Source organism: Mustela nivalis, assembly GCF_964662115.1.
Source record: "Mustela nivalis genome assembly, chromosome: 6".
Lineage (NCBI taxonomy): Eukaryota > Metazoa > Chordata > Mammalia > Carnivora > Mustelidae > Mustela > Mustela nivalis.
In genome coordinates this window covers 104,854,456-104,880,223 of record NC_139025.1, presented here as the reverse complement: position 1 = coordinate 104,880,223, position 25,768 = coordinate 104,854,456, and the positions used below count along the sequence as shown (strand labels likewise).

The 25,768-nt window shown below is 40.0% G+C and overlaps 1 long non-coding RNA gene across 2 annotated transcripts in view; it reads right to left on the bottom strand.

The window, feature by feature from the left end:
• The window catches only part of LOC309866483, a 128,721-nt gene extending 104,624 nt beyond the window's left edge, over positions 1-24,097 (bottom strand). For both annotated transcript variants that reach the window (XR_014312713.1, XR_014312714.1), the window contains exon 1: positions 24,019-24,097. This is a non-coding gene — a long non-coding RNA (uncharacterized lncRNA). The remainder of the gene's footprint in view (positions 1-24,018) is intronic.
• Positions 24,098-25,768: the final 1,671 nt, after the last annotated feature.

Sequence of the window (25,768 nt, the reverse complement as noted above, 5' to 3'; positions counted from 1 at the left end):
CAGCAGAGCAGCCCACAGGGAAGGAGTCTAAATTATACATGGAATATTCTGCACCTGGTTTGTCAGTTACAACAAAAACTTACCATGGGTGCCCTGTGAAAATGGTCAATTTCATATGTCATCTTTATTAATATCATTTTTGATACAACCAGACTGTCTCTGAAGAGCAGATTTTCATGAGAAGGACCCGTTTTTCTACACACAAGAAATTTAAGATAGGTAGATAATAATTTCTCACTTAGCTCCTTGCTGTGGACTCTAGCAAGAGGAAGATTATGAGAGAGAAAGAAATCAGAAACGGACTCTCTGCTTAGGAGGAACTCCCAGGCTAGGGTCAAGCAAAGGAAAAGCAAGTTCAGTACACATACCTACACATCTCCAGCTTCCCCCCAAATACTGCTAGCAATCAGAAATGTTGAAGACTGCAAGGGAGCCTGCAATAAAATGGCCTCCTTTTTCAGCCAGGCTGTGAGCAATTTGAGAAACAGAAGAGTGATCAAGATGGAAGCCGAGGGGCACCTGGTGGCTCAGTGGGTTAAGCCTCTGCCTTCGGCTCAGGTCATGATCCCAGGGTCCTGGGATCGAGCCCCACATCGGGCTCTCTGCTCTGCGGGGAGCCTGCTTCCTCCTCTCTCTCTGCTTGCCTCTCTGCCTACTTGTGATCTCTGTCAGATAAATAAAGAAAAAGTCTTTAAAAAAAAAAAGAAAAAAGATGGAAGCCGAACATCACTCTGTCTCCTCACAGATGAATATAGAGAATTCATATTCTCTATAGAGCAAAAGAATATAGCTTAGGTGAGAGTCCAGTGGACCAGCTAACTGCACCCTGAGCTAAGAAGGCTTCTTAGCAACCTGGTTGTGACAGGAGAGCCTGCCCAGGAAAAAGACTCTGTATGGAAAACTATAGGACCTTCTATAGTTTAGAGACCTGGTCTCTAAAAAGGTAGGGGGCATTTGCAAGGCAAAGAATGGAGGTGTTGCTGAACTGAACTAGTTTGGTTACTCCTTCCACATTTACTAATCAGACAGGTCTACTCTAAGCCCGTGGGGGTATGGGAAAACAGAGAAGAGAGGCTGGGAAGTGTATATAGAGCAAATTACTCTTCAAGAAAACCAAGATGGAGAAAATGGATTTTCCTGTGAAAAGTTGGTGGAATTGGAGTCCAAAATAGGTAACTGATCATGATTTGCCTCCCCTCGCCCCCATCGGTATGATTTCTCTTTTTTGACGCTCTCATCAATTTGTCTTAAAATTTCACAAGATTTTGTATTCTGTTCCGTAAGTTTTCATAGAAAATGTTCTGGTCAGACCATGTAAGAGGTTTTAAACCTTTAAACTTCATTTAGAGAAGTCTCTGAAATTACACAGAACTGTGTTTGAATTCTGCCCTTTCAGTTGGAATAATTAGTCTGTGTCTCCATGAAAAATGGAGCTAATGTCTGTCCTTTCTTAGTGGGACATCAGAAAACAATTAGAAAAGATGGATCAGAGAAAAACCTCCTGAATGTAGCAAGCACACGTAGCAAGTACAGATGTTCCACAAACTGATGTCTGTGGTCATATTCTGGAAGGGTTTTGTATTTATGCTATGGTCTCGTGCCTTCTGGTATCTCACTGAGAAGCTTGTAGTTCATGTTCTCTAAGAAGAGAAGCTTTGTGTTTGCCCCTCAGCTGAACAACACTTCTCTGCCTTCTGAGCCAACTCATCCTCCTTCAACCGCACCTGGGTCTCCAACTACTGAAGGCCTGTGATGTGAGAGGTAGGGAATGGTGTTGGAGAGAAGGAAAGAGATGCAAAGATGAGCCTTCCAGAACTTTTGTCCTGGCAAGTGAAAAAGCCTATTGTTCACAAGTGCAGTCTGAAACCCTCCCTCTCAACCTGCTGTGGGCCCTCAGGATTCTGTCTCAATGTGCTTACTGGTGACATTTTAAAAGGGATTACCACCTCTGATCAAAATTTATAAAATTAGGAGAACATCAGTATGAGCAGATATGGTTACCAGAACCCCTGTGAGAATGAATTAGCCTCCATGAATCTCAAAAGGTATAATAGTTGGGGAAAAGGATATACAGTTTATTTGTAGGTACAACTGCCTCAGAAACCCATGACCCACAGAGACTGATGAAGTCTTAGATATAGATAATTTAAATAATGGGATGGATAAACTCATAAATAATACCAATAGCTAATATTTATTGCACAGTTATGACAATACTAAGGAAGGATTTGATTTGCATTATCTCATTTAAAAAACGACAGATTCCCATAAAGCCTGGAACAAAAGGAGTGTGTTTTAGGGGGCGTTCTCTGGGAAAGCAACTCTGTGGCAAAGATTTACAGGCAGAAAGTTGACTAGGGAAAGCTTACAGTAAGGAGCGAGGGATGTAGGCTGGGCCAGAGAGAAGTACAAACAATGCACAAACAGTGAAGTCACAAATCTCAAGTGATCCCACGATCCCATAAGGAGCTATGAAGCAGAGATGGCCCTTCAGGGACACTCCTGATCCAGGCAAGGGGTCCAAGGACTGACATCCCTGCAATGACTAGGTACTAGCTATTCCCCAGAAGGGGACATAACTTGAGTGAGGCAGGACCTTCAATGGACAGCAGTCCCCACAGAGATACTCAGCTGTTAGCTGGCAGCAGCCAGTGTTTCCTGGAGTTGGGAGAATGAGTGCCTTGGTCCTTAAGTGGGGATATGGTGGCACACCACAGTAACCACTCCAGGGAGAGAGGAATGAAAGAAAGCTAAATTTATGGAGCCCCTTCTACATCCCAGCCCCTGTGTAAGGTCCTTTCCTTCTTGTCTTTAATCTTGCTCTATAGGGATCAGTGACTTATTCCAACCTTCAGAGAGATTTCAAGATCTGCTGCTCCCTCTAACCCAGTAGGTTTCTCAACCAGGGATAATATTGCTCCCTGGGGTCTAGAGACATTTTCCTTGTCACAGCTGGGAGTGGGAGTGCAACTGCCATAGGTAGAGGCTACATCAGAGGTAGATGCTGCAAAGCATCCTACAGTGCCCTTATCTGCCATTCACAACAAAGAATTATCCAACTCCGTATGTCCTCAGTGCTGAGGTTGAGGACTCTGCTGTACCCTATGGGAAGGAGAACATGGGATTGGGTCACAGTAGTCGGGCAAAGAGTTTTCAACCACGTGGCTTGTTCTCTTAACTTTTTCCTCTCCTGGTTCTTTTGGCATCTCTAAGCCTCTTGAATGTTCTGAGTGGAAGGCCTTGGTCCATATGATTGGTATTACCAGATGGGCCTGGACTGCTCCCACTTTGGCATACCTCCAGCTTGACAGATCAGGTGGATTTCAGGAGAGGGACCTGGAGTTAGGGAGGCAGGTTAGACTGGTGTTGCTCTAACTTGTGGGGAGGGGGATGCTTTTCTTTTATCTTTTTTTTTTTTTTAAGATTTATTAACTTATTTTAGAGAGAGAGTACAAGTGGGAGGGGCAGTGAGAGGGAGAAAAAAGTCTAAAGTAGAATCTGCACTGAGTGTGAAGCCTGATGCTGGACTCAATCCCATGACCCTGAGATCACAACCTGAGCCAAAACCAAGAGCCAAGAATCAGATGCTTAACCTACCACACCACCTAGGCATCCCTTCATACCTTTTCTTGCCATCAGAGGAGTAAGACCCAGGTAAGGGGGTAAAGGAGCTCAGGAGGCTACATTTTTTTCTGGGTCCTTGGACAGAGGAGCAATGGCTGTCGAAGCTTTCAGCTCATCAGGGTATAACTCCACTTACGGCTATGGTCATAAACAACGTGAATTTTCCTGGAATGCCTCTTCTGCAGTTCATCAACAAACTCTTACAGCTGATGGGGAGCACAGGATCCCAGCCACCTTGACCTTTTCTATCAGAAGAGTAACTAGAAAGAGTCATTACTGTCACCATGTTAAAGATGAAAAAAAAAATGGGTTATATAAACCTGTCTATGGTCACCCAGTTAGTTAATGGCAAGGTCAAGATTTATAAACCAGGTTTGTCAGGTTACAAAATCCCTGATTGCTTAAGAGACACACATACCCTTTGCAAACAATTAGAGGGGACAAGCACGTCTTCCTATAGGTCCCTTGGTACCCTGAGAAACAGGCTGGGCTGAAGGAACCTTACGCCGGACAAAGTCTCCTAAGCTTTCTGTTCTTTTCCTGTTTGAAGTGTAGAAGCTCTGAGCTTTCCAATTTCTAAGGGAAGGCAAGAAATGAAAGACAGGCTGGGTGATTTATATAAAGTGATAATGTGAGCCCATCTCCTTGCAGCCATCATTTTAGTCTGCAATAAAAATGACTGGTCTGACACCCTCCACTTCCTGAATATCCAGAAGGCCTAACTGCTTGGACTCTCAGACATAAAGCTCTCTGTTAATGGACCTGTCAATTCCTTAAAGTGAGCAGTTTTTCATAACACTCCATAAAACAGGGGGAAAAATAAAATTAAAAAAGAACATAGCATTTAACATGAAAATACAGGTATCATTTATCGAGCATGAGCTAAAAGCGGCAGAGAAAGAAACTAATAGAAGAACAGTGGCTGGTGATGGGAAATGTAGAGAATAGCCTTGGAAGAGGGTTCTTTACCTACTTAACAGGGCTCCTATTTTTAGCAACTTAAAAAAAAACCCCAACAACCATTAAGTATTAAACATAAGAGTAAAAGCCTTCATGTTCTTCTAACAACAATCTAGTATCCTTGTTATGATAGATTTACTAACCTCAATTTAGACTGAGAGATCAGATTCATATCCCATAAAACATATAGGGAATATATTACTGAACAAATATATAGTAATAGATTACATAAATATCTATGCCCTATTAAATTTTCAGTTACAAACTAGGCTCTTTTCTTGAGCCATTCTAATTCAAGAAATTATTTACAAGTTTACAGACACCAAGGAACTGGATATACTGTGTTATGCAAATGATTTTTTCCCAAATATGGAAGTCATAAGAATAGAATACATTTAGTGATCAACATAAAATTACAAAGAATGTTTCAAGGCTTCATTAATGGCAGCTGTTTACAAGAAACTTGGAAGTTTCCAATGGTTTTTATTAATTCTCTGTAAATATAGTTGCTTATTCACCCCCTTTACATCAGTCTGTTATCATTTGCCCCTTTTAAAGTCTATTTACTTTAAACTTTTTAGACTGTTCTTTTAAGTCTGTTCAAATATAAGTTAGAGGTTATGCTCCTACATAAAGTAAAATCCGAGAATGCAGAGGCTTACTTCAACATGATGGGTTTACAATTTTTCTTTAGGGATAGTGTAAGCCAATAAGCATGCACTAGAGTTGGAGTCTGTAGGGATGGGTTAGGGTTTCACTCTGTCATGATCAAACTGGGTCACTTTGGAGAAGTCACTGAACCTACTGTAGCTGTTTTTTATACAGAATTGGATGTACTAAGTGCTGCCCTACCAACCTCTTAGGGTTGGATGTGAGATAGTTATGTGAAAATACTTAGTCTACCAAATGAAATTAAACAGGATCTCATCATGAGAAATGTAACTATGATTTCGGAGAACATTCTGTCAATGGAGACACCATCATTAAGTGCACACATATTCTCCAGTGAAAAGGTATATTGGTTCAGCGTGCCTAGCCCTGTCATAGGGTTATGAAAACATTTTTAATGCTGTAAAGCACTATCAAAATTATATAATAATAGGGCGCCTGGGTGGCTCAGTGGTTAAGCCGCTGCCTTCAGCTCAGGTCATGATCTCGGGGTCCTGGGATCAAGTCCCGCATTGGGCTCTCTGCTCAGCAGGGAGCCTGCTTCTTTCTCTCTCTCTCTCTCTCTCTCTCTGCCTGCCTCTCTGTCTACTGTGATCTCTCTCTGTCAAATAAATAAATAAAATCTTTTTAAAAAAATAATATAATAATAATAATAACAGCAAGAATAATATAGAAAGTAATCATTACTGAATCATGTAAGTAGAAAAAATATACAAGATATAAAGGTTAATTTGAATTTCAAATAAACAATTTTTTTAATGACAGGTATGCTCCAAATACTGGGTGAGACATAATTACATTAAAAATTATTTATTGTTTATCTCATATTCAGATTTAACTGGGCATCCTGGGCTTGGGTTGGTTTGATTTGGGGTAGCTAGATGGAACTAAATCTGGTAATCCTAAGGTAGAAGGGCTTTGAGAATTCTTTATCCCCCTTTCCCAAGCATGATAAACCACCTTGATCACTGAGAGTATTTACCTCTTGCTTCATCCCTCATTTTGTTTATCTGAAATATTAAGGATTTCCAAGATGCCCCCTCTTCTGCCACTCCTTCTAGGTCTCTAGGCAGAAATTTCTTATTCTCCAATATATTCAATAGTGGGCTTTTCTTCCCACTTAAACAGTGAATTTATTGAGGGAAGGACTTACTCATTTTGATATAAATGAGCCTGGTTCAATGCCTGGCACATAGTAGATAATCAGAAATGTTTTATGAATTAGAGATCACCACAATCTTCTTTGTCTATGCTCTTATATAGGACCTTGCTCATAAGTCTGCTACTTAAATGATCAAGAATAATGGACAAGGGACGCCTGGGTGGCTCAGTTAGTTAAGCAACTGCCTTCGGCTCAGGTCATGATCCCAGCGTCCTGGGATCGAGTCCCACATCAGGCTCCTTGCTCCGCAGAGAGCCTGCTTCTCCCTCTGACTCTGCCTGCCACTCTGTCTGCCTATGCTCACTCTCACTCTCTCTCTCTGACAAATAAATAAATAAAATCTAAAAAAAAAAAAAAAAAAGAATAATGGACAAGTCCATAACACACATCTCTAACCTGGCCTTGTCTAACCACCTCCAGATCACGTCACAATAAACTACCAGCTATCTCCATCTAGATTCCTGTGAGCACCTCAAATGTAACATCTCCAAGACTGAATGCATCTCCCTCCCCTTAAGTCTACTTCTCCCTTGGCATCATATTCTATAATCCAATCCAGAAAACCACAATCCTTCTACACTATTTTCTTTTCCTTAATTCTCTCATCACTAAGTCATTTCTGTTAAAAAAAAAAAAAATTAAAAGACCTTTTAAAAGAAAATCTCTGACTCAGTTGGTTTGGCTAAGATATGGGTCTTTTTAATTTTTTTTTTCCAATGGAAGCCTCCACTTTACTCGGGGGAGGGGGCACTATTCATTATTTTTTATTTCTTATGTTATGTTAGTCACCATACAGTACTTCATTAGTTTTTGATATAGTGTTCCATGATTCATTGTTTGCATATAACACCCAGTGTTCACTACCCTCCACTCTGAAACGCTGTTTGTTTCCTGGAGTCCATAGTCTCTCATGGTTTGTCTCCCCCTCTGATATCCCCCCTTCATTTTTCCTTTCCTTCTCCTAGTATCTTCCATGTTATTCCTTATGTTCCACAAATAAGTGAAACCATATGATAATTGTTTTTCTCTGTTAGACTTATTTCACTTAGCATAATCTCCTCCAGTTCCATCCAGGTTGATACAAATGTTGGGTAGTCATCCTTTCTGATGGGTGAGTAATATTCCATTGTATATATGGACCACATCTTCTTTATCCATTCATCTGCTGAAAGGTATCTCAGCTCCTTCCACAATTTCACTATTGTGGACATTTACTATTTGTGCACACATTGCTGCTATGAACACTGGGGTGCACGTATCCCTTCTTTTCGTTATTATCCGTATCTTTGGGGTAAATACTCAGTAGTGTAATAGCTGGGTCATAGGGTAGCTCTACTTTTAACTTTTCAAGAATCTCCACAGTGTTTTTCAAAGTGGCTGTACCAACTTGCATTCCCACCAACAGTGTAAGAGAGTACCCCTTTCTCCACATCCTCTCCAACATTTGTTGTTTCCAGCCTTATGAATTTATGCCATTCTAACTGATGTAAGGTGGTATCTCAATGTGGTTTTGACTTGAATTTCCCTGATGGCTAGTGATTAGAAATTATTATGAACAAGTATACACCAATAAATTAAGCAATTTGAAGAAATGGATGCCATCCTGGCAACCTATGAACTACCAAGGCTGAAACAGGAAGAAATTGACAATCTGAACAGACCAATAACCAGTAACAAAATTCAAGCAGTGATCAAAAACCTCACAAAAAACTAGAGCCCAGGACCTGATGGATTCCCATCAAGAATTCTACCAAACATTTAAAGAAAGAATAATACCTATTCTCCTGAAGCTCTTTCAGAAAATAGAAACAGAAGGAAAACTTCTGAACTCATTCTTTGAGGCCAACATTACTTTGATCCCCAAACCAGGCAAAGACCCCATCAAAAAGGAGAATTACAGACCAATATCCCTGATGAATATGGATGCCAAAATTTTCAACAAGATCCTAGCCAACAGGATCCAATGGTACATTAAAAGGATTATCCATTACTATCAGGTGGGATTTATTCCTGGGATGCAAGAGTGGTTTAACATTCGCAAATCAGTCAATGCGATAGAACACATTAAAAGGGAAGAGACAAGAACCATATGATCCTCTTAATTGATGCAAAAAAATAATTTGACAAAATACAGCATCTTTTCCTGATTAAAACTCTTCAGAGTATAGGGATAGAGGGAACATTCCTCAAATTCATAAAAACCATCCATGAAAAGGCCACAGCGAATATCATTCTGAATGGAGAAAAGCTGAGAGCTTTTCCTTTAAGATCAGGAAGAGGACAAGGATGCCCACTCTTGCCACTGTTGTTCAACACAGTATTAGAAGTCCTAGCAACAGCAATCAGACAACAAAAAGAAATAAAAGATACTCAAATTGACAAAGAAGTCAAACTCTGTCTCTTTGCAGATGACATGATACTTTTTGTGGTACAGCTATCTTTAAAAAGCACTCCATTTGAGAGAGAGATGAACCATGAGAGACTATGGACTCTGAGAAACAATCTGAGGGTTTCAGAGGGACGGGGGTGGGGGGAATAGGGTAGCTCAGTAATGGGTATTAAGGAGGGCACATGCTGTACACACAAATAATGAATCATTGAGCACTACATCAAAAACTAATGATGTACTGTATGGTGATTAACATAACACAATTAAAAAGTGAATAAAAAAATAAAATTAAAAAACAAGAAGCATTCCATTTGAGAAGTGCCTGGGTAGCTCAGTCAGTTAAGCATCTGACTCTTGGTTTCAGCTCAGATCATAATCTTGGGGTTGTGGGATCAAGCCCCGCATCAGGCTCTGTGCTCAGGGGAATGTCTGCTTAAGATTCTCTCCCTCTCCCACTGCCCCTCTTTCCCCATCCCCTGCAGGTCTCTCTCTCTCTCTCTCGTTCTGATAAAAAAAGATTTGAGAGATATGAGAGACAGAGAAAGAGAGAGAGAGAATGAGTAGGAGTAAGGTACAGAGATAGAAGGAGAAGCAGACTGCCCGCTGAGCAGGGAGCTAAACGGGGGCTCCATCCCAGGACTCTGAGATCACGATCTGAGCAAAAGGCAGATGCTTAACCAACTGAACCATCTAGGTGCCCCCCAAGAAATAGATCTTGAAAAAACAAACAAACAAACAAACAAACAAACATTCCATTTGATTTAGTGGTATTTAGGAATCAGTGTCCTATACAACATAGAAGAAGACCTAGAATAGCCTCTCTAAATAGGTTTACTCATTCCTTCTGAAACATGGAAATAACCTCACCTATTTTTTTTTTTTAGATTTTATTTATTTATTTGACAGACAGAGATCACAAGTAGGCAGAGAGGCAAGCAGAGAGAGAAAGAGGAGGAAGCAAGCTCCCTACAGAGCACAGAGCCCAATGCGGGTCTCGATCCCAGGAGCCTGGAATCACGACCTGAGCTGAAGACAGAGGCTTTATTTAACCCACTGAGCAACCCAGGCGCCCCTATCCTCACCTATTTTGTATTCATAATTTTGAGAGCCTAATAGCTTTTTACAGGGAGTGTTATTTTCATTTGTGTATGAGGATTTTCATTGTTCTTTGCACTATTAGGTAAAATTTAGGATAAGTCCCCTACGTGCACACATACATACTTCTAGAATACATTTCTTATAAGGAAAATTATAAAAGTTTTAATATAAAAATTCATTTTATTGGTATCACTTGTTTGTTAAAGTATTCATCTTATCACATGTCTTCTCACCTGCACTCTAAAAGCACCATGACACAGTCACAAAAGCAATAGGGAAAAATAAAGATTTTAGATTATTGGGGTCATTTTCATAAACATACAGGTATATACACACACTACATATATACATACACATACATACATATATACATGCACACACACAAAAAAATTAGGATGGTTTGTCAGCTTGGGATTTATAGATTTCCTGACTTAGCTACCATCTTTCTTGGAATATGCATCAAACCGAGAATATGCTTAAAGCCCAGAATGGAGATTAATTGTAAATACCCTAAAACATTCCGAATTTGCTATTCCTCTAAATAGCAAGCCATTTACCTCCCATCCTGCATCCTCTCACACAGAAATGGTAACTCTGAAAAATCTTACAATCAATGAAAAAATGTTTTTTTTCTAAACTTTTAAAATAAATGGTTTGCCCAGGGGTAAGACCTTTTATACCATCTTAGCCAAGAGCAAATTTCCCTAGACAAATTGGCTGGCTGCTTCTTGAATTCTCAGCTGAAATTGAGGCACTCCTATTACTGATATTATCTGACCATGCTTTTTTTTTTTTTAATCCACATATTTTGTTTCGCTGGGAGAAAATTAGATTATATTAGGTTGTGTACAACACAGAGCTTCAAAACATTCACCCTGTCAAAATAATTTCTTAATTAGTTGTACAACATACTTTTTCGAGACAGAACTTGTCAGAAAAACATCCTGCAGTGGGGAGCTTAAGTGAATTCATTCTCAGGATTTTAATAAGACTACATTTTGCCTCCTATATGGAGGGGGAAGAAAGTAATTGTCTGGCAACTCTTTGCTTCCTTGGAGACCCACTTCAGGAAAAAAAAAAAAAAGTTTCAGCGACTTTTTATAAAGAAATTCCTTACATTTTTGTTAAGAAAATAAAAAATGCATTAGGTTATTATATGTTGAGTTGGTGACAAAACTTACAGAATAAGGTGTTGAAAGGAAAAAATAAACCTTCTGTCTCAAAAATAATATCCACTTATGAGTTTCTATAAAATGAACTGATTAAATACAGAGATCTAATTAAAGAACACACCATGCTGGGGTCACCTGGGTGGCTTAGTTGGTTAAGCATTGTGAGTCTGGATTTCAGCTCAGGTCATGATCTCAGGGTGGTGAGATCAAGTCCTGCATCAGGCTCTGCATATGGAATCTGCTTAAGATTCTCTCTCCATCTCCCTCTGCACCCCCCAACTTTCTCTCTCCCTCCAGGGGGAAAAAAAGCCCCCCAAAAACCACCATGCTGTTACCTGCAACTGATGTAAAAATATTTTACCACTCAGTCTCTAAGTACTTTAAAGACATTGCTTTATTTATATCAAGGATAATCTATCAGAGTGTTTCAGGTTTGGAAAACAGAAGATTTGGATTTGCGACCTTCAGTCATGACATTTCTGAGTAATGCTAAGAAAGCCAGTTAACTTTTCCAGACCTCCTTTTATTCATCTATAAAAGAGGCACAGTAATTGCACCCTACCTGGTTCACAGGGTTATTATGAGTAATAAATGTTGTCATGACTGTAGTCACACTTTGGAAACTCAAAAAAGCAGCACGTATCAGGTGCCATTCACTCACTAGGTGTCTACCCTGGGTCAGGCACAATTTTAGATGCTTTATATTTAATCCTTATAAATGGAGTGTGGACACAAATTCTTCATCACTTAAAAGCTGAGGATAAATCAAGACTCAAAAAGCTTAAACACTTTGCCCTGAATCAAACATCTAGGAAATGGTAGAACTGAGATTTGAACCTGCATCCAGCAGACTCATGCCTGCCACTGCCCTTTTCTGTTCTTCCTCACTCCCTTCTCCTACTTTTACTCCTCAAAAGTCCCTACTGGGCTTTGGTAGAGGGCAGGGAGAAGAAGAGCCTGGGACTAATTCTTGACACAAGCAAGGCATGTGGTGTTCCTGAAAAATTAGTCCCTTGGAGAATTGTCAATCACCAGCATGAAGATTAGCCTGAAGTGGGATTTGGGCTTACTTATACAATCCTAATTCAAAGAAAATTTGTAAAATGGGACCATCAGGGTTCAGACTTGGGATTTCCTAAGGTATAGATGGCACAGTTGAAAACACAGGCAGTTTTCCCCCTCATTAGTATCCAATGTGGTGGCCAGGAGGTAATGATAGTTTTACTTGTCATTGCAAACGTTAACAAGCACTTGCTTTGTATAAGGAGCTCTGATAGTTATCCTAAGGGATAGTCAGAAGTGTAAGCCATGGTTCCTGACCTTACAGAGGGCAAAAAAGCAAAACTAAACATGAGAAATAAAATGGCAATATGTGGGCGCCTGGGTGGCTCAGTGGTTAAGCCGCTGCCTTCGGCTCAGGTCATGATCTCAGGGTCCTGGGATCGAGTCCCGCATCGGGCTCTCTGCTCAGCAGGGAGCCTGCTTCCTCCTCTCTCTCTCTCTGCCTGCCTCTCTGCCTACTTGTGATTTCTCTCTCTGTCAAATAAATAAATAAATAAAATCTTAAAAAAAAAATGGCAATATGTGATTAAATTGTTTACAAGAATAGTTTAAGAAGCCATCATAGGACCATGCATGTCTTTGGGGTTTCAGGAAAAAAAAAAAAAGCCATCATAGGGTAATACATAAAAACTGTCGTTTGTGTGGTACAGATAATAAAGTATTATGGGAAGTCAGATGGGGAGGTATCTTTAGGCCAAGAGGGTTAAAAATCCCTTAAGAAAGAGATCAAATTAATCCTTCACAGCATTTTAGGTACTTTCATTTCCCCCCACCTTAAGCAGAGCATTTATTCCCGGCTCCCTGCAATATCTTCTAAAATATACCAATATACCATTGGCCAGAGTTCCCTGCTGAATGTGGAAAGCAGCTATTTGAGCACAGCACGGATCCAGACCACGAAGCATTAAGTAGGCTCTGGGGAACAGACAGGAGAGCAGAAAAAAGACTGAGTGAGAAGGAACAGCATGTGCTAAAGCAGAAGAAGATAAGGGTAACATGCCATTGAATGACTGAAGGTAAGCTTACCTGACAGTAAGAGGAACTGTAGAGAGGGTTCCTGGGAGGGGAGGAGAGATGCTGGAATGTAAGACTGGAAGGGTAATTGAGAAGACCTCAGGAGTCAAGCTAAGGAGTTATCATATGGGCAAGAGGGTCTGACTGAAGTCTGGGAACTCAGCATGGTAAGAGGTAACTGTGCAAATGAATTCAGGGGAAGTACTGGAAGTGTTCAGGAGAGATTTGGTCCTGAAGACAGTAAAGGAACAGAGCTCAGGTGACAGATGATGCGGGCCTGAGCAATGGGTGTAGCTGGAGTGGAGTGAACCCGCTAGAAAAGGGGTGGTGTAAGTAACTGGATCTGATGAATGACTGGCTGGTGGGTGGGGCAGGGGGAGAGGAAGGAGTATGGGAAGACATCACTGATTCCTTCAATGAGTATTTATTGAGTTGCCCTCCATGTGCCAGTCATTGTTTTAGATGTTTGGGTGTGTATCTGTGAAGAAAGCACAAAGGTCTTTGTTATCATGGAAGCTATGTTGGAACAGGGACAGAGTAAACAACGGACGTAATATTCAACAGAATATGCTGAAATTTGATTACAGCTGGGCAGGATAAGAAGAGTTGGGAGTTCCAAGAGTAGGATGGGGCAAATTTCAAAGAGAAGGTGGTATTTGATCAAAAATGTGATGGCAAAGGGCATGGCCATGCAGATCTCCAAGCAGAAGAAACAGGCAGTGCAAAGGGCTTTCACAGGGAGAACCAGTCATGCTCAAGAAATGTCATGTGCTTCTGGAGAACAGAAATTGGGGAGGGTAGTCGGAGATGAAGAATCAGGTAGGGGGAAGTGTATGGATCATGTAACACCTTATGGGCCATTGTAAGGACTTCAGTTTTTACTCTGAGTGAGATACAGATCCACTGAAGGGTTTTGAGCAAAGAAGTGACATGATCTGATTTATGTTTTAAAAAAGGATCACTCCAGGTGCTATATTGTGGAGAATCTGTAGGCGGCAAACACAAAAGGAGAAAGACCAGGTAGGAGATCTCAGCAGTGATTCCAGGGAGAGATGAAGGCTGCTTGCACCAGAATGGCAGTGGTGCAACAGCTCCCACTGTGGGAACAGTGGGCAGAACATATATTCCAAGAACAGGGGAGAGGACAAGAGGTTCTGCGCAGGTCCAGCTCAGAGGCAACCTGCTGTCATGTCTTCTTGATGACCTCCTCCAGCACTACTACTGAACACTTTGCTTAGGACTTCACTGGTCATTTATTTGTTCATTTACTAAATGTGCACAGAGATACTACATAGCCAGTCTGGTGCACTGGGAATACAAAGACAAGGAGGGTACAATTCCTGCTCTCCAGAAGCTTCTCATTTCTATTCCTATCTCCACAGGCCCATCTTCACACCACTGGAAGTTTAGTATATGTGCTGCCGAAGTGAGCACCACACCACTGGAAGTTTAGAGTTTCCATCTCTACATTCTTTCTACAGGCAGGGAAAAGGAAACCAGTACAAAGACCAATGATTGCCTCTTGTCTTCGCTTATCAAAATCTTACTTACTCCTCCATGGCCCAAATCAAATGTCACCTCTTTAATGAAGTTTTTTTCTGACAAGCCCAAGGTGACCTTTATCTTATTTAAGCCAAGGCTTCTTGTGTGGGGATTTCATAGGCCTTGAATGCACAGTCTCTGAAACTACATACATTGTATACATCCTCTGCTGAAGTGCGAGTTACTAGAGGTCAACTTCCTGACTTTATTTTCCGTTTCTGACTTACTTTTACATCTGACAAAGACAGAATTCAAAGACTGATATTAGGTGGTCAATGAACATTTGTTGAAAGAATGAATGAACAAAAACATAACTTACAGAAGGCCTTCTGCTTCCTTTCTTACCACTTTCCTTTCTTCCTCAGCACTAAGTGCTGAGATTTTCAAAAATATTCTTGTATACTACTTATTTGTTTTTTTCTCACTATAGAAGCGATATATGCATTGGAGAAAAAGGAAAATGTAAAAGAATAAAAATACCCATAATCCCAGAATATAGCCACTGTTTAACATCCTAGCATATTTCCTTTTAGTCTTGCATATGCAAGTTTCAAACAAAATTGCCATCATGCTCTTTATAAAGTTTGTATTCTAGCTCAGAGATATGTCACAGCAAGAATGTCAATGCCCAGACATTTCAGGCTGAATTAACACAAGTTGGAAGAGGAGGCTGTCCTAGAAGATCCTTGGATCAAATTGAAGAATGTGCTTCTATTCATTAATTCCACAATCTCCTCAAGCAATATGGTATTTCCTGGGAACTCAGTAACTGTTCTTTTCTTAAACTGAGAAAGGGGCACCAGTAAGATTCCTAGGTCCATTCACTTCTGATGGTGTTATTTGAAAATTTAATTGCACTTTCTGTGAGGAAATGACTAGGACTATCATTCGGTATAGTTCTTCTGAAATCTTGAGCTACTAATAAATAACATCCTCTCGTAGATGAAAAAAACTGAAGCTCCAAGAGGCCAGGTCCCTGGCAGAGTTCAATTTCAAACCACTATCATCTAAATCTAATCTTCCCATTTTTCTTGGCACAGGGATTCTTCTCATTTAGAACCAGAACGAAGATGAGCTCATGTCTAGCTACTGGTCATGGAAAAAGATAAAGGGGATCATCAATGCTAAATCAACTTCCAAGCCATCTGTGGTAAAGTTTTCCAGCAGTAGGATGATGTGGTTCAAGAAAATAAGTGAGGTATGATCCTTTTAAAGAAGCTCAGATTCTGATTGAGAATGCAGGCTGGTCTCAAAACAAGATCACATACTGTCCATGGTTATTTACTAGGGAAGAGCCAATAAGCATTGCAGGACAGGGCTGGTGCAAGCTGTCAAGGCCAGGTGGAAAAGGTAAAGCCAATGACTAGTGGGAAAGTCAGGGGGTTTGAAAGCCAGGAGACAGCAGGTGGGATGCTAAAGCCCGGGAGCATAGCAGGAGTTTAAGGCAGGGGCATGACCAGGTGTAAGAAATCAGAATAGCCAATAGAAGACATCAAAGTCCCAACTCAACAAATCCAAGAGATGGGCTTCTTTGCCAATCCGGGTTCAAGCAGCCCAGGTGTACTCACTAGGGCTGAAACATTGCTTTGGATCAAAATGCTGGTATTCCTTTTGAAAAGTCTGTGCTCCTGAGAGCCCCCCCCCCCATACCTGCACTTATCTTCAGGGTCTGACCTCTAACTCCACATGACCCCCAATTCTAGGACCCATATCATAATAAGATGACACTACAGAACAGGGCTGAATTTAGGCCAGATGATATTGTGTTCGAGACTCTACTTCTTATCCTCATCCTCAGACTCTTTAGTGTAGCCACTCCTTTAGACCCCATGCGGTGGACTTTAACAATGTCTATGAACATAGACACAGAATGGCAAAAATGAAAAACTTCTTTTATAAAGGGGCTCATTGGTTAAACTAACCATTTGGAAGTTTCTAAGTACATTTTCAAATCCAACAAGAACTGAGAAGTCATAAAATCGGGATTTTGGTCACTATAGTTTCTGAGTTCTGGAACTCAGTTTCTTTCTATCTAAAGTGGGAGAAACAGATTACATTATCTCAAATTTCATTTTTAAAATATGCATTTTATTTGAAATAATTTTAGATATCAAAACATTGCAAAGATAGTACAAAGAGTTCCTCTCTCACCAGTTTCCCCTGATGTCAACATATTATATAACGATGATATATTTGTCAAAACTAAGAAATTAACATCAGGACACCAATATTAACTAAATCACAGACTTTATTCATATTTCACCACATTTCAATTGACTCCAAAATACTGTTGCTTTAAAAAAAAAATGAAGGCATCTGTTTCATTTGTTGTTTATTTTTCGGTATAATTTTTAAGGGCCTATTTTGGGGTGGAGGAGGTCTAGTGGTGATGTATTCATACTTTGGGAACATGCTCAGGAAAATGTTCTGATATGGGAAACAGATGCCAATCAGAACTTCTAGGTTGGGGATCCAGGACAAAAGACAAATCCCTTAGCAGGGATAAGGGCCAGCTTATTGTGGGTGAGAAATGAGTATGTGGAATGGTTTTGCATTTTACTCGATGATTCCAATCTTTTAGCCCTACCCCTGAAATCTCAAAGTCTTAAAATACAGCAGGGAACCCTTGCTCCTGACATAGCAGAACTCATGACCTACATACTTGGCAATTCATTCTTTCCAACTTGGGGTTGTTTTTGCTTTGTGTTTTTATTCTTAACAAGGATCTAGTCTGGATTAAGATGGTAAAATACATATAAAGAGCCTCTAATTTAAATATGTTCACTGAGGGCGCCTGGGTGGCTCAGTGGGTTGGGCCTCTGCCTTTGGCTCAGGTCATGATCTTGGGGTTCTGGGATCGAGTCCCACATCAGGCTCTCTGCTCGGCAGGGGGCCTGCTTCCTCCTCTCTCTCTGCCTGCCTCTCTGTCTACTTGTGATCTCTCTCTGTCAAATAAATAAAATCTTTAAGAAAAAAATAAAGATGTTCACTGAACCCCTACAGTAATCACCATGACATAAACAACATTATGTTCTTAATCCATTTGGTGTTTTCCTCCTTTCTAACTTCCTCATTCATTCCATCTCTTGGAAATTAAGCATTGATAATTCTGAAAGGGATTCTCTTCAAGTGACGCCACTTTTACAGCAAAGTAGTTAAAATAGACTAGTACAATAATTCACTGAAAGCTTAGGATGACCTTAGATAAGCATGAAGGTAAAAAAATGTGAGGCACTGTACTAGCAAATTTATAAATATTGATTCTTCTTATTCCTTCATTATTATCCCCATTTTGTAAATGAGGAAACTGAGAATTATGGATATCACTTGCCCAATTCACACAGCCATGGCAAATGGTGGAACTGGGATCCCAACTTCTCAACTTTACAAGGCCCTGTTGTGAGAAAGTGGCATGCTAGTTGGAAAGCCATGATTAACACGTGTGAGACAACTGGGGGGACAGTCGGTGGCACTGTCATAAAAAAGAAATATGTGTAATGGTACTCAAACTGTACAAAACTATGTAGCGTTAATGTTTGTTTACTGTTATTTGGGGGTCCCATAGACTAGAACTATCCTTGCTCCTCCCCCATCTTACCCCCCAAGTTTTAAACTGGCACAGAATTATTCCCATTAATTAGTACTTCCATCTCTTCCAGCTCCTTTGGTAGAATACCAAGTCCATGTACCAATTGTAACAAAGAAAGATGAAGGGGATGCAGGCTACAGGAAAGGGAGAGGGAAGCATTTTACATTTTTCAGAATGTGAATAACAACATCTAATGTTTTTTGACTGGCTCGAAAAGCAGAGAATGCTTCTGGAAAAAGAAAAAAAAAGCCCTTTCAAAAGTTTCCTTTTCAAACAGATTATCATTTCTAGAGACAAATCCCACTCTCCCTTTCCAAATCCATCCTTTTTTCCTTGAGAAAATATTTTTTAGAAAATAAATACATCTGGACAGTTTACAAAGTCCTCAGAGGCTGAGAAACTAGCTATAACAAGGACTGTACTTGACACATTTTTCTTCAGGCTAAGTTACTTCATTCAAGGTTTTAATGTTTAAATAAACTGCTGCCCAAATCAATAATCTACAAAATCATTCACTCGGGGAGAGGTCTTCAATCCTTCTGCCCCATTTAAGGCTGATTTGTATGGTGAATGAATGCATTTTATTATATTTCACACAGTTCACTCCCAGCACTCCTGAAAGAGTGGGGAGTCTATTTTCAGTGAAGAAGCTAAGACAGAGCTTGTAATATGGTGCCACAAGCAGTACTTACCAACTAAGAGACTGAATTTGGTTTGGCCATGTGATGAGGCAGGAGCCAGGGAGACGTTCTTTGTTCCTTGTCCCTCATAGGAAAAGCAGTGAGGGGATTGGGCAGACTTTGAGCGAGCTGGACCAACTCAGTTTAAATCCCAGTTCTGCTAATTGCTCAGAGGAAGACTTAAAGCAAGTTGTTTTTACCTCTCTGTACCTTATCCTTATCTACAAAATGGAAAGCGTAGAACACTTACTTCCTAGGTAACACAGTTGACATACAAATGTTAGCCCATTATTATTTATTATAGGCTTACAGAAAGAATATTTTATATCACCTGCATTCCTTAAAAATACAGTTTTTGAGGCTCAACCTTGTCCCAGCTAACCCCTGCCTAAGTTTCTGAGGGAGAACCGTATGGCCCCTCCTGAAACAGCTCTGTGTTCCTTTTTTTCCTTTTTTAAAATTTTCAATTAGCCGACATATAGTATATCATTAGTTTTTGATGAAGTGTTCAACGACTGCCTATAACATCCAGTTCTCATCACAACATGTGCCCTCCTTAATACCCATCACGCAGTTACCCCATCCCCCTAAGATGTTAAAAATAGAGCTACCCTATGACACAACTCTGTGTTCTGCTTCCTTTTCATGCAGAGTAGAGAGTAATTCCCATAGTAGATCCCAGCCATCATCAAGTTTAAAAGTACACTCTGTAATAAAATTTTCTGGTTTTTGGGTCAATAGTTATTATTGGGAAACAAACGATGATCCCATAAAACTTATGTAACAGTGAGGAAAAGTTCACTAAAAAGTAAAACAGATGAACACTTAGAACTCTTGTCACCTCCAGACATGTTATTTTATATTATTTTACATGGAGATCAGGGATGGCCTGACAAGTTGGCACTGATACAGAGAACTGACGGATGTGAGCGAACAATCCAGGCAGAAGCATAAACAAGTTCAAAGGCCCTGAAGAGGGGATATACCTAATGTGTTCAAGAAATGGCAAGAAGCCTAGAATGGCTGGGGGTCCTATGCGAAAGGTGGGAGAGTGGTAGGAGAGGAGGTCAGAGAGATGGGGCATGGCTATAATAGGGCTTGTAGGCCATGGTAAATGGTTTTCATATTTCAATGGGGATTCACTGGAGGGTACTGGACAGAGGGCTAACTGAACTGATGTATGTTTTAGAAGGCTATTCTGGCTGCTGGTAGTGAAGGTATCATTAAGGCTCACTGGCAAATAGAAGCAGAGAGACCAGGGACTAGTGACTACAATGAGTAACAGTTATCTATGATGATAGTGACTTTGGCTGTGATGGAGAAGGAGAAAAGTGCTAGATTCAGCTTCTATTTCAAAGATAGGTACAATATATTTGGTGACAGGCTGTGTGTGTGTGTGTGTGTGTGTGTGTGTGTGTGTGTGTGTGTGTGTATAAAGGGGCTGTGAGAGAAACAGAAGACACAGTGTTACACCCAAAATTTTCATAACATTTAATGAGACAGAGTTGACTACATGTGTCCCTTAACCATCTTTACTTGCATCACCAAGGCTGAGTACAGAATGTCAAAACCACGTCATCACCTGAAACCTGAGAACTTGGTTTTATTTTTTCATTTTTTCACATTTATTTAAAGGATCAGTGATTCAACAACAAACATTCTGATCCACTATGTGCCAGGCACTGTCCTAGGTGCTGAAGACATAGTAATTAAGACCCTCTCTCTGCACAGGTAATTCAAAAGTGAAATCTCAGTTTCCAATTACTCCATACTATAGCACTTAGAGTTGGCAGAGAGTATTTAAGAATGCAAACATTAAGTGTGGACATTTTGAAGATCCACCTACATGCCATTTTCTGAGCTCCCCTGTGTGATTTCACTGCTCCATGACTTGCATATTCTGCCAACTCTTCTCTGTCTGGCTGGACAATCTTGATCCTTTAACCAAATAAACTCAACTTCATCTATTCCTTGAAAGTCTGCCCTGAATTTTACCTGCCCCCAGAAAGGCTGAGTCCCCTCATCATACTTTGTGACTTGCTCCATTATAGCACTCCTCACACTCTCCACGTTAATTAGTGGTTTGCCTATTTCTCCTCCCCAATTGACTACAATTATCTATACAAGGACCACGTCTTAATTTTTGTGTTTGTGGAGCCTAGAATAGGACCAGACATATAATAAGCACTCAATAAATGTATACTGAGAAAAGGAATGAACCAATCAATCAGATATAACTGCCAAATATCTCAGCCTTTAATTTCACAATTGATTCCTAGAAGCTAGCAACTACAATCCATACCTCTGAGATAACCCCAGTGTCTAGAACAGAGCAACTATTTTATATTTACTGCTTGAATTTCCACCCAGGGAGATCCCAAAACTGCATCTGTTCAAAATTTATTGAAGATAGGACCTTGAGGAGGAGATTTTTGAGTATTCACTGTTCCCCGAATGAGGCTCAAGTGCTGGTATTTTCTAAGTTCGAGAATCTGGAAAGAAACTTACTTTTCTCTAGCTATGAAGATCTTTCTCCAACAGCAAAAAATGGAGTCAAGCCAAGAAATTCAGGCTTCACACAAACCTTGCTGCCTCTAGAGAACAGTGGGGTTTTTTTGCTCTTAAGTAAGTATAGAAGAGAATTCTTTAAAAGAAAATTAAAAACTAGGCTTCAGATACTGGTGTTCATTTTTTTGAGACGAAATATCAATGTGGAGCTAAAGAACATTAAAGGTCTTTATCATGGAATGTGATATTGAACATTAAAAAAAATAGGCATTGGGGATTCCTGGAAAGATGGCAATTTGAGGACAAGTGTCTGACTCATTTCCATTATCATCTTTGAAATGATAAATAGAACATAAAAATAAAAGAAAATCCTGTATCAAATTATAAATTGGGAAAAGAAAGGACATAAGAAACTTTGAAGACTTTTTGATTGATAAAGTTTAGGTGGGCTGCATGGAAAGCAAACCAGTTTATTTCAAGGTTCGGCAAACTATGGGCTGTTTTTCTAATTAAATTTCACTGGAATACAACTATGCCTATTTATTTATGTATTGTTTAAGGCTGACTTCCAATAAAACAGCAGATAGGAGTAGCCTTGACAAAGACAGTATCTCCTGAAAGCCTAAAATATTTACTGTCTTGCCCTTTACCTAAAAAGGTTGGCGATCTTCATACTATTCCTATTCTTCTCCACCCATAAAGGAACAGCTCACCTAAAATGAAGATACGCACTGACTAGGAGGAATGATGGCTAGAAATTAAGACAGGCAGATAGACAGTCAGCAACCTAGGACTCCCACAATTGCCCCTGCAACCATAGAAACACAGTGGCCATCCTAATCAGATAACCCAGAGCTATGTGATTTCTGACCCACCTTTGGTACGGTGGGCCTCCACTAGGCAAATACATGGAGCAGTACCCAGGCAATTCCTGTCTGTCATCAGTAATCATTAATTTTTCAGCTGAGAGGTATAGCCTCCTGATACACAGCCTCTGAATTTGGCATCTACCCTATACCCCCAGGCTGCTTCAAGTACACACTGGCAAAGGAAAAATAAACTTTCCCCTTTGGCTAGGAGATTTGAAACTGAGTACACACAGAATCTGACAAGACCCATGTCAGACCCTAGCTTTAGAAAAGCATAAAACTCTTTTGGAAAGTATAAGCAGAGGGAGAAAATTTACTTAAAAAAAGACAAACTTTCTATAGCTCACAAAAGAGGACCCAGACTGAGAAATAAGAGCTAATGTCTTCCTAAGAAAATTACTATAAAATTAAACAGTTTTTAAACTTTTTAGCTACTTTCTCAGCATATTCCAAGAGGCTAATGTGTTTACAAAACTAGAACAGGTAGTCACGAAGAGGGAAGATAATACTTCATTGAAGCAAAAAATGCCATTGCTAAATTTAAAAGTACAATCAAGTCAGTAATTGGTGTGATCATGCCAAAGCATGATCATGCCAAAGCAACCCTGGCCTCCCAAAAGACAAAGATCCTTTAGTTCGTAAAAGGTTTAAGATGTTGGCAACCAGGAGATACACAGAGGCATCATGGGAACAGAAAGCACATTTCTACAGGGTCAACCCTAAGGAGTAATATTGCACAAATAGACGTACAGTTTATGCTTTTACCCACAGAGTAATAACCTTCCCAATTTCCAGCCTTTTTAGCTCCATTCTTTTTCCACAATCATAGCAACTGAAAACATTACAAAGTAAAGTTGGGATGGGAGGGTGTCTAATTGGTTAAGTATATTCCATTTGACTCTTTTCACCTTTTTCTTACAACTTGCCATACAAAGTACTCACCAAATAACACGCCAAAAGACTCAGATATACCTGGATGACAATAATGTCCTACTATCAAAATCTCCAATTAACATGCATGCATACAAAATACACACATTAGATAAATCCAATAGATCATGAGAGGGAAGGGAAGGAGCCCAATCATTCTGGCCTGACTGTATCCTGATTGAATGGTTCTTAAAGTAAGGTCTCCAGAGAGCATCTGCATTACCTGGAAACTCGTTAGAAATGCAAATTCTTCGTTCTTACCTCAGATCCACTAGGTTAGAAACAGATTGAAGAGACTGTCTGAACTTTTGTCTGAAGAGACAGACTCAAATTTTGTTTTAAGAAGCCCTCTGATTCTGATACAAATCACAATTTGAGAACTACTATCAGCACACACACAAAAAATAGGCTAGTAAGAAACCTGAGGAGGCCTGAGGACAGAGTTTCTCAATCTTGGTTACATATTAGCATGACCTGGAGAGTATTAAATATTTCTGAGGCCTTCTGAATCCCAGAATAACTAAATTTAAACCTTTGGGAATGGATTCATATGACTCCAAACCCAGTTTGACAATTACTGTTTCTAAGCAAAAGGGAATCCTGAATGTAAGTAATGGCACCAAGATAAGAAATGAAAATGCACGCCATTGAAGAAGATATTGACAGAGATAAGAAACAAACCCAAGCAATAGTGTAATTTAGGATTTGAACTGTGACCAAAAAAATAAAGAAAGAGAGCTATAAAATTACCTGATCTGGAGAGCAAATGGAGAGGAATTCAGGCTGGCATGGTCTTTGAGCATTTTTGAATCTTACATTGGGTGCACAGGGGAGCACACCTAAAAACAATGAAGGAAAAAGAGAGTCATGGAAAACAAATCCAGGAAACCCAACACATCTGTGGTTCCCAAAGTTGTCTGCACATCGAAGTGACCTGGGAGCTCTGACTGCTTCCAGTGTCTGTTTTCCATCTCCCAGAGAATGTGATTTAATTAGACTGAGTGTGACTTGGAACTTGGGAAGTTTCAAAAGTTCCCCAGGTGAACTTAATATGTAAACAAGTTTAGGAACCATTACAATATATGTGGGATAGATATTCCAGAAGAATATGACCAAGTACACAGGAGAAGCACAAAAAAATAGAAGAAACCGAAGAAAATGATCCTGAAATGAATTAAAATCTGTGTCTCATCATCAAAGGAACCCACTGGTGCTTACTAGAAGTTCAAAGGAACCAACGCAGGTATAGCTTCATAAGTCACTGAATTTCAGGGACACAGAAAATATCACAGAAGAAACAAGGCAGGTAAAAACTCATGTTAAAATGCAACTCAGAAAGAAAAAGGACCAATGTCCACACAGTTCTAACCATAGGTAGGAAGATAAAAATCGTAATCTAAACACAATAACCTGCCAAATCCTCATTCATATGTAAAGGCAACCAGTGATATTATCTTTGTGTACAGTATCAGAAGAGAATTGTGAAGAGTAAAATTGAGAAGTCAAGAATGAGGGAGTGTTGGTATAAAAAAATTGATGCTGAGTGGAACAACCACTAAACCAGTGAGTTCTTAAACCTGGCCGCACATTGCAATTGGCTGGGGAGCCTCTAAGAGCACCACAGCCTTGTTGCTATGCCCAGATATATGGGCTTAATTGGTCTAGAATGGGCCCCCCAAAAGTATTTTTAAGTAGTTCCCCAGGTGATTCTAATGTGTAGCTATGGTTCAGAATTACTGTACTAAAACATGGTTAATTAAATAATTATCACTAATAACAATTATTGAAAGATGTGTAATGAAAATAATTTAATAACAATCTAGCTCTAAACTTCCATATTATATTTCCTCTTTCCTTGAGGGAAAAACAATGAAGTTAGTATATTATTACAGCCTAAACAGCTCTGCCTGAGGGGAAGTGTCAGTGCCCAGGAGCAGCAACCCTATGTGTATACACATATTCCTCTGATGTTAGGGAATGTCTGCCTCCTGCCCCAACAGGAGGTTCAGGTCCAAGTGGGGATAAGAAAGTCAGAAGGCAGGGAAGGCTGGAGTTCAGGAGGCTAGGAATCTCCTGACACCACCTGTATTTTCATATGAGTCAGTCTGCATCTGTGAAGGGAGTCGTATCCCTTACAGAGGCCACCCTCAGATAATGCCTAAACTCCCAAGCAGCACGCTCGAGAAGGGTGGGGGCGAAGTAAATAAATAACAAGGATGTTTCCTCAAAGGGGAAGTGTTGAGTTTTCAACAGAACAAATTATAAAAGAGAAACTTTTAAAAGAGCATAGAATATGTGCAGTTCTTTTTCTTTTTGCTTTCAATCTTGAAATTGGAGGGGAAAAAAAAGTATTTGTGGTGGTAAAATTTACTTAGCCAGTGTAAGCAAGTGAAAGCATAAGCTAGAATTTCCCAACCTCAGCACTACTGATGGTTTGGAGTCAGATAATTCTTCATTGTGGGGGCTGTCCTGTGCACTGTGGGCTGTTTAGCAGCATCTG